This window comes from Sphaerodactylus townsendi, linkage group LG06, assembly GCF_021028975.2.
Source record: "Sphaerodactylus townsendi isolate TG3544 linkage group LG06, MPM_Stown_v2.3, whole genome shotgun sequence".
Lineage (NCBI taxonomy): Eukaryota > Metazoa > Chordata > Lepidosauria > Squamata > Sphaerodactylidae > Sphaerodactylus > Sphaerodactylus townsendi.
The window spans coordinates 41,547,017-41,553,761 of NC_059430.1; positions in this window are offsets into that span (position 1 = coordinate 41,547,017).

Below are 6,745 nucleotides of genomic sequence, written 5' to 3' on the forward strand. Positions count from 1 at the left end.
GTAAGTAAATAATCTGTTTTGTTTTCTGAGTCACCTCTGTATTCAGATGGAAAGGGAAATGTAAAACCATAGTGTGTATTCTGTATAATCAGTCACAAGAGGAAGGCTGTGGTAGATCAATCAATTTAATACATCTTGCCAAATTGGTGGTTAGCACTCTGGTTACTAGGCTTGTTTTGCCTTTCAGCAGTGGCAGTGATGGTGATGCTTTTAACCAATTTCAAACAAGAACTAAGCATTCCCTAAGAAGATTCCCTCTAAGGACATGACTATGCTGGGGGAAGAAATATCTATCTACAGTATATGGATCCCTAAGGATTGTCATATGGCATATTTCTAATGCCTGTGGGGCACTTTAAACAGATGTACAGCATTTAATGTAATGAAACACATTAAAATGGTGAAATGGAGGATATTCCAATGGAAGAGAACTGCAGGGGGAAAAGAGACAAGCAGGGAATACAAAGTTTAATGCGAACACAGGTATTTGGAGAGCATAGATGCAGAGTCAGTAAAGTTATGGACATAAAAGAAGTTATAGAAATTCAAATGCAGTTGAGCAAAAAGAAGAAGCCAGTGAACTGAGTGCTATAAAGGAGTGATATCATATACCTGGTAAAGAGAAAATGTAAGATGGGGTCAGAAAATAAGAGATTGAGGATTAAGACTAGAAGTAAGAAGAACAACAGTACAATTTAGGGGGTTGGGGCAGCAACAGTCCAGATGAGCCGCCTGTTAAGTGGTTTGCTGTGCCATGACCAGCTCTGGGATAGCAGAGCAAAAGCCAGCCTATGGGCCTGGAATAGAGGTGCAGCAGCACTTGTGTGGAGGGGGTGTGCCAGGGGCCTTGATGTTCAAAACAGCTGCCATCTGCCAGGGGTGATGGATGACATGAGACATGAAAACGTTGCAGTTGTGTGCACAGCAACTTTATTCATCTTCAAACCATTGCCTTCTCTTGGCTGCTGACCATTCTTGCTCCACTCCAGAAGTGTACAGCATGGTTGGTGCATGTTGGCAGCGGCTGCAGGCTCATCCAGTACCAGCCACAGTGGCTCCCTCATGTGCTAGATGCATCTGCAGTGGGCCTAGTTGCTTAGCTTTGCAAATGGTGATGGGTGTCAGCTGCAGCCCGAGACTGCCCGCTGGACGCTTGCATCAAGCAACAGTACATCATGTGGTCTGGCATGGCTGCCTTGGGATCCAGGTCAGTGGCACTGGCACCACATGCCCAGTCCCTATATGGGATCCAGATAGCCCTGACTCCTGGACATCTTGCAACTGTTCCTTTCAATCTGTGCAGCCATGACTTTTCCTTTCCCATTGCTCCATTGGGGGGGGGGGGGGGCTCCCCTGCAATGAGATGACTCAGCCCTTAGAGGGGCAAGAGTTAGTCTGAATAGACCAGGGTCCCCCCAACACAGGAGTGGCCTGGTTGTGGCAGTCATGTGTTCTGGCAGAGAGGCCACTGGCTGCTGTTCAGGGGGCTGAGCTGGCTTCTGCCGCCTCATTGGCCAGCCACTTGGTCAGCTTCCAGAGCTGACTGCGGCCATGGAAGTGGGCCTGTGTCAATGGGGGGGTCCAGTAACAGCAAGGTCAGCTGCTGTCTGTAATGTAAACAAGTGCTTCTGGGTTTGGTCAGTAAACTCACACTGTTTTAAAAAGGAAACAGCTTTATTAAAGAAATTTAGAAGGATATTTATAATCAGAGTAGTTTAGCATTGACAGGATACACAGAAAATTAAAAAGCTAACTTTTTACATATTTACTGAAGTACCACACAGCATATTTGTTTTTGAGGCCTTAGGTTTTAAACCATAAAACAAGTTTCTCTCTGGCAGCAAAGGTAGGGGAAGGGAATAAGGAAGTGTGAAGGGATAACTAACTTGCGTTGAATACTCTTAGGGAAACACTGGCCATACTCTGATGGCCACTTTCAATCAATCTTGGGGCTGCCCTCAGCAAATTGATCAGATTACCCCTCCCAACTGGAAGTTCTCAGCTACTACAAACGATTTAATTAAATTGACCAGGGAACTTGTCCTTGAGATAAGCAGTAACTGAAAATATGGATTCTGTTCCTGGCAGAAGTTTACAGATGGCTGGAACTGGAAGATTCTTCTAAGATGGACACTTTTCACCTGGCCTTTTCCACCGTCCGATAATGCAGTTCTATGGGCTACGCCATGTTTTTTGCTGATGTAATTTTGGGCTAGAAAAAGTGGTTGCTCCTGTTATAAAAGGGCCCAAATTGCCGACTAACATCAGCCATGCTTCTAGAAACATCCCCTTTGGTGCTGGCGTGAGTCCCTGTGCTGGAGCTGCGCCACTGCAATAACTGTGCTGGTATTCCTGCGTCACGCTCCCATGCTGCTCCCTGACACTGACATATGTGCCCCAGTGCTGTCATAAATGTCCCTTATTCCATACAAGTGGCATTTATGCCAGGATCACATGCTTCGAATTGCAGTTCTTACGGAAAAATAATAAGAAATAAAATAGAGAATTCTAGTTTTATCGACCAACTGGGAGTAGTGAGTCTTGGCAAGAATGGACACATGGAGAACAGAGAAGTGAAGAATTGAAGAGGATTCCAAGAGTCTAAGCTTGAGGAAAACAAATAATATTATTAAGGACAAGAGAAAGTAATGAAAAAGAAGCAGAAAAGAAAAGAAGCAGAAAACTCAAGTTTTGGCAGAATTAAGTTATAGAAAATGGGCTTTCGTCTATTGAGAAATGATAATATAATAATACTGTAGGGCACATGGTATTTAGTAATTAGAACCCCATCGTGCCAGGGAGAGAGAAAAACAACAGATGGGGTTCCTTGTTCAAACTATGAGGTTGCATTTGGGGATGTATTTTCTTGCCAGAATCATTGCCCTTGGATACTTTTCATATGGCTGCCAACCAATTAAATAATGCAGTTCATTAGTCACACTTTAATTGGTTAATTAAATTAATTGAATTTAAATACGTTTGCCTTTTTTGAGGTAAAAAAGGGTGAGAGCATTTATAATGTCAAAAATGAAAATATCTCTAATGTTTGGGGTGGGGAATATATTTTCAACATTTTCATTCTGATGATGGTGAACAAAACACTAGCTGACAATGTCATTGTTTTAATTTAAACTAACGGGTGAACATTCAGGCAACGAGCTGAAGGTTTATCTTGGACCCTGTTTTTTGAAAAGCAGGTAAGAGGGGCTGCTGCCTTTTTCATCTGTGTTTGGTGTGTAGGCTTTCGTCCCTTCTATATTGGTTTGACCTTGCTATGATAGTTCAGACTTATATTGGCTACTGAAATGTGCTGTGCCCAGGACTGCCCTCGAGAACAGATCAGAAACTGTATAGAATACGTCTTCCTGTTTTATTTTATTCCAGTTTTCGCTAGTTACCTGCTTCCTCCTGATCTTTACTCAGAGTGCTGATTCTAATCTTTGAAGGCTTCCAGCGGACCCTGAAGTAACTTCTCTCTGCAATAAGGCCACTGTTCAACCTTAGTTCTGAATGGCTGGCTCCTTTGGTGATCTTATTGATACACCTGGTGAGAATTACGGTAGGGAGGACATGGCATTTTATCCCCTTAAGTAAGTGTGAGAAGCCATTTATTTTCTAATTTTCCAAAAGTGGTACATCTTAAAATCCTGCTGGACATTTCGTGAATGAATTTGTTGGATTTTAAAATTTGTTCTGATGTTGGTTTTCAATTGGATATTTTATATTTAGAACAGTTTATATTTTAAACATCTTTGGCTTCCAGAAAAGCCAACTATATATTTTTCAAATTAATTCTCATTTGCTGTATAATTAAACACCAGATTTTTCTGGGAAGATCATATTCAGAGCAGGTGTGAGTACTCTGGTCAGAATGGTGTGGATTTCCATATCTCTAAATCTAACACCATTTTCTTTATTGCCTTGTGCCTATTTCTCCCTTGTCATACTTTTAACTAGTTTTTTGAAATGTATGGTAATGTTTATATTGCTATAATCTCAGTTGTGTTATACCTACTACAGATTTTTTTTTAAGCTTTAAAAGCACTTGGTGGTGGGTGGGAGGGGAGGAATGAGAGGCCAGGGAAATATCACAGAGTACTGTACATTTGAATGTGCAGGGGCAATGAGAGCAATATGGATGTGGAGTCGGACCCATTATCCATGAGGAGCTTACTATGATCTGAAGTAGCATTCACTGTGCAGCCTTTGTTTCGGGGCATGTTTGCTGTTGTCACCCATTACCTTGTTTCCCCAACGCTTCTCGCCCTGTCTGCAGTGGAGCAGACATTACCCATTACGCTGGGGCTCAGCGTTTCTTGTTGCAAGGCTGAGTGGCATCATGTTCATTGCATTGGCAGCTCTGCCCTGTCAAACCCAGTCCAGCCACATGTGTGTGTTCCTAATGGATGTGATTCGACATCCCCTCCCTCCCCGGAAAAAAGCCTCATTTTACTAGTTCAATGACTATAAAAATTCAAATATCATATGCAGCATAAATTGCAATTTATTACTCCTTGGAGATTTCAGGGATGAGTGTTCTTTTTACTGGGGAAGCTGGAATGCAAGTGCTTATGCAACTGTAGCTGGAGAAATAACCTTGCAATCATATTGGTGCTTTTTTGGTGGGAAGGGGGGAGAAAAAAATCCAGTTTGAAAATATACAAAAAAGCATCTTTTTATGTTATTATATTGCAAACATTTAAATAATAAATCTGGAAAAGATTCCTTGCCTGCCACCTGACCACTGTTGCATGAGGGAGTGAAAAGGATGAAGCAAGGTAGGCTGGCAGTGGGTGGAGGGAAGATATTGGGGCAAAGCTGTGCTCACTGGCAAATCTGCACTCTGGTAGCAAAGTAAATTAGTCATGGTTAAAGTGGTGTTGCTTCGGATGGGGAGAATGGAATTGAAAGCAGGGCTCAGAGAAACATATCCATACAAAAAATCTTGCCCCAACGGACACTCACCCCTGCAGTGTGGCAGACACCTTGTGCATAATTGGCCTGGGTCTGCTATAAATTACATGAGTAAGTCACAATATTGTGAGCTCCGTATTACATATATTATGTGTCGTCCTACCAGTTGTTAAGTAATTGGGAAAAAATTGCTAAACAGAACACTGCAGCTATTTTGTCATGCAGTGTTAAACTGGGTGCTGTGTTTGTGTTAACTCCTGATCGGATGACAGAATAATCCACTTATGATGTCTCTTATCACAGTGCCTTTGTAGTCTTTCTCATATAATGCTGGATTTGTTTTGAATGAATTGTATTAACTGATTCACTAGATGGTAAGTTATGTCCCAATAATGTGGGATCAGGTTGCCTGACACATTGTGGCCTCCTCTGAGAATAGGTTGCTAACTAGGTTGCAAAATTCCTGGAGTTTTGGAGGTGGATCTGAGGAGAGGGTGAGGATTTGGGGAGAGATGGGACCTTAGCAGGGTATAATTCCAGAGTCTACCCTTCAAAGCATCCATGTTCTGTGCCAATTTATATTATACTGGTGTTCAGTTTTTTAAAGTATTGATTGGCAAGCATCTTTAGGCTGGCATAGAATTATTAAGATGACAGGCTGTTGTGGGTTTTCTGGGCAGTGTGGTCATGCTCTGGTAGTTTTTGCTTTTTGTATTTTGCTCGCATCTATGGCTGACATCTTCAGAGGCATGTCATGGTGAGATATGTTTCTCTCTGTGGCACAGTGTGGAGTGATTGTGTGGTGGGGTATATGTTTTGTCCACCTTGCAGGGAGGTAAGGCATATTTGCATGTTTCTGGGTGGAGTTAATTTTTAGTTGCATTTGTAATAATTCACAATTGCATTTGCAATCGTATTTACATTTGTAATTGCACTTGCAACTGCATTTGCATTTGCAATTGCCTATGTCTGGGTGGAGTTAATTTCTAGTTGTCTCACTAAATCTGGTTTTTGGTTTTGTTGTTTAGTATTCATAGCCAGGTTTTGCTGATTTTCAGACTCTTCCTTTTTGTTGAAATTGTCCCAGTGTTTGGGGATTTCAGTGGTTTTCCTGTGACATATAAGCTGTTGGAGTAATCCAGAATTTCTGTGTTTTCAGATAAGATCCTATGTCCAACTTGGTTTAGAGCGTGTTCAGGTACTGCTGACTTCTCAGGCTGAATTAGTTGGCAGTGCCTTTCAAGTTCTTGGGACATTAAGAGGCAACTGCAAATGCACTCCACCCAGACACATACAAACATACCTCACTCCCATGTGAGGTGGACAAAATATATCCCCCACCACACAGTCACTCTACACTGTGCCACGGAAACACATGCTTCGGAAGGTGCCGGTTATCGATGCAGATTAAATGTTAGGAGCAAAAACTACCAGCCCAGCCCCATGGCATTGCCACACAGCCCAGAAAACCCACAACAGCCCGTTCATTTCAGCCATGAAAGCCTTCAGCAACGTATTAAGGAAATGTTTTGTCCTCTCCCTCAACCACCATGTCTGCTATAAACTCAGAATATCTATGTTTTCAGGCTGAGTGAATAATGACTATAAAACACATGGGCAGCACGACCCTACGCATGCTTATATGGAGATGAGGGCTGGTGAATTCAATAAGATAAGTGCAAATTAAAGAAAAAACCCAATCCCAACCGTAACTTACGAGCTGCGGTAAATTAAATCTCAGCATTTCCTTCTGAGCGACCGTTTGTGATTTAAAGCCTCCCTAATTTCCCCAAAATTGGCTGCAAACTACAACGCAGGGAGTTCTGGGAAA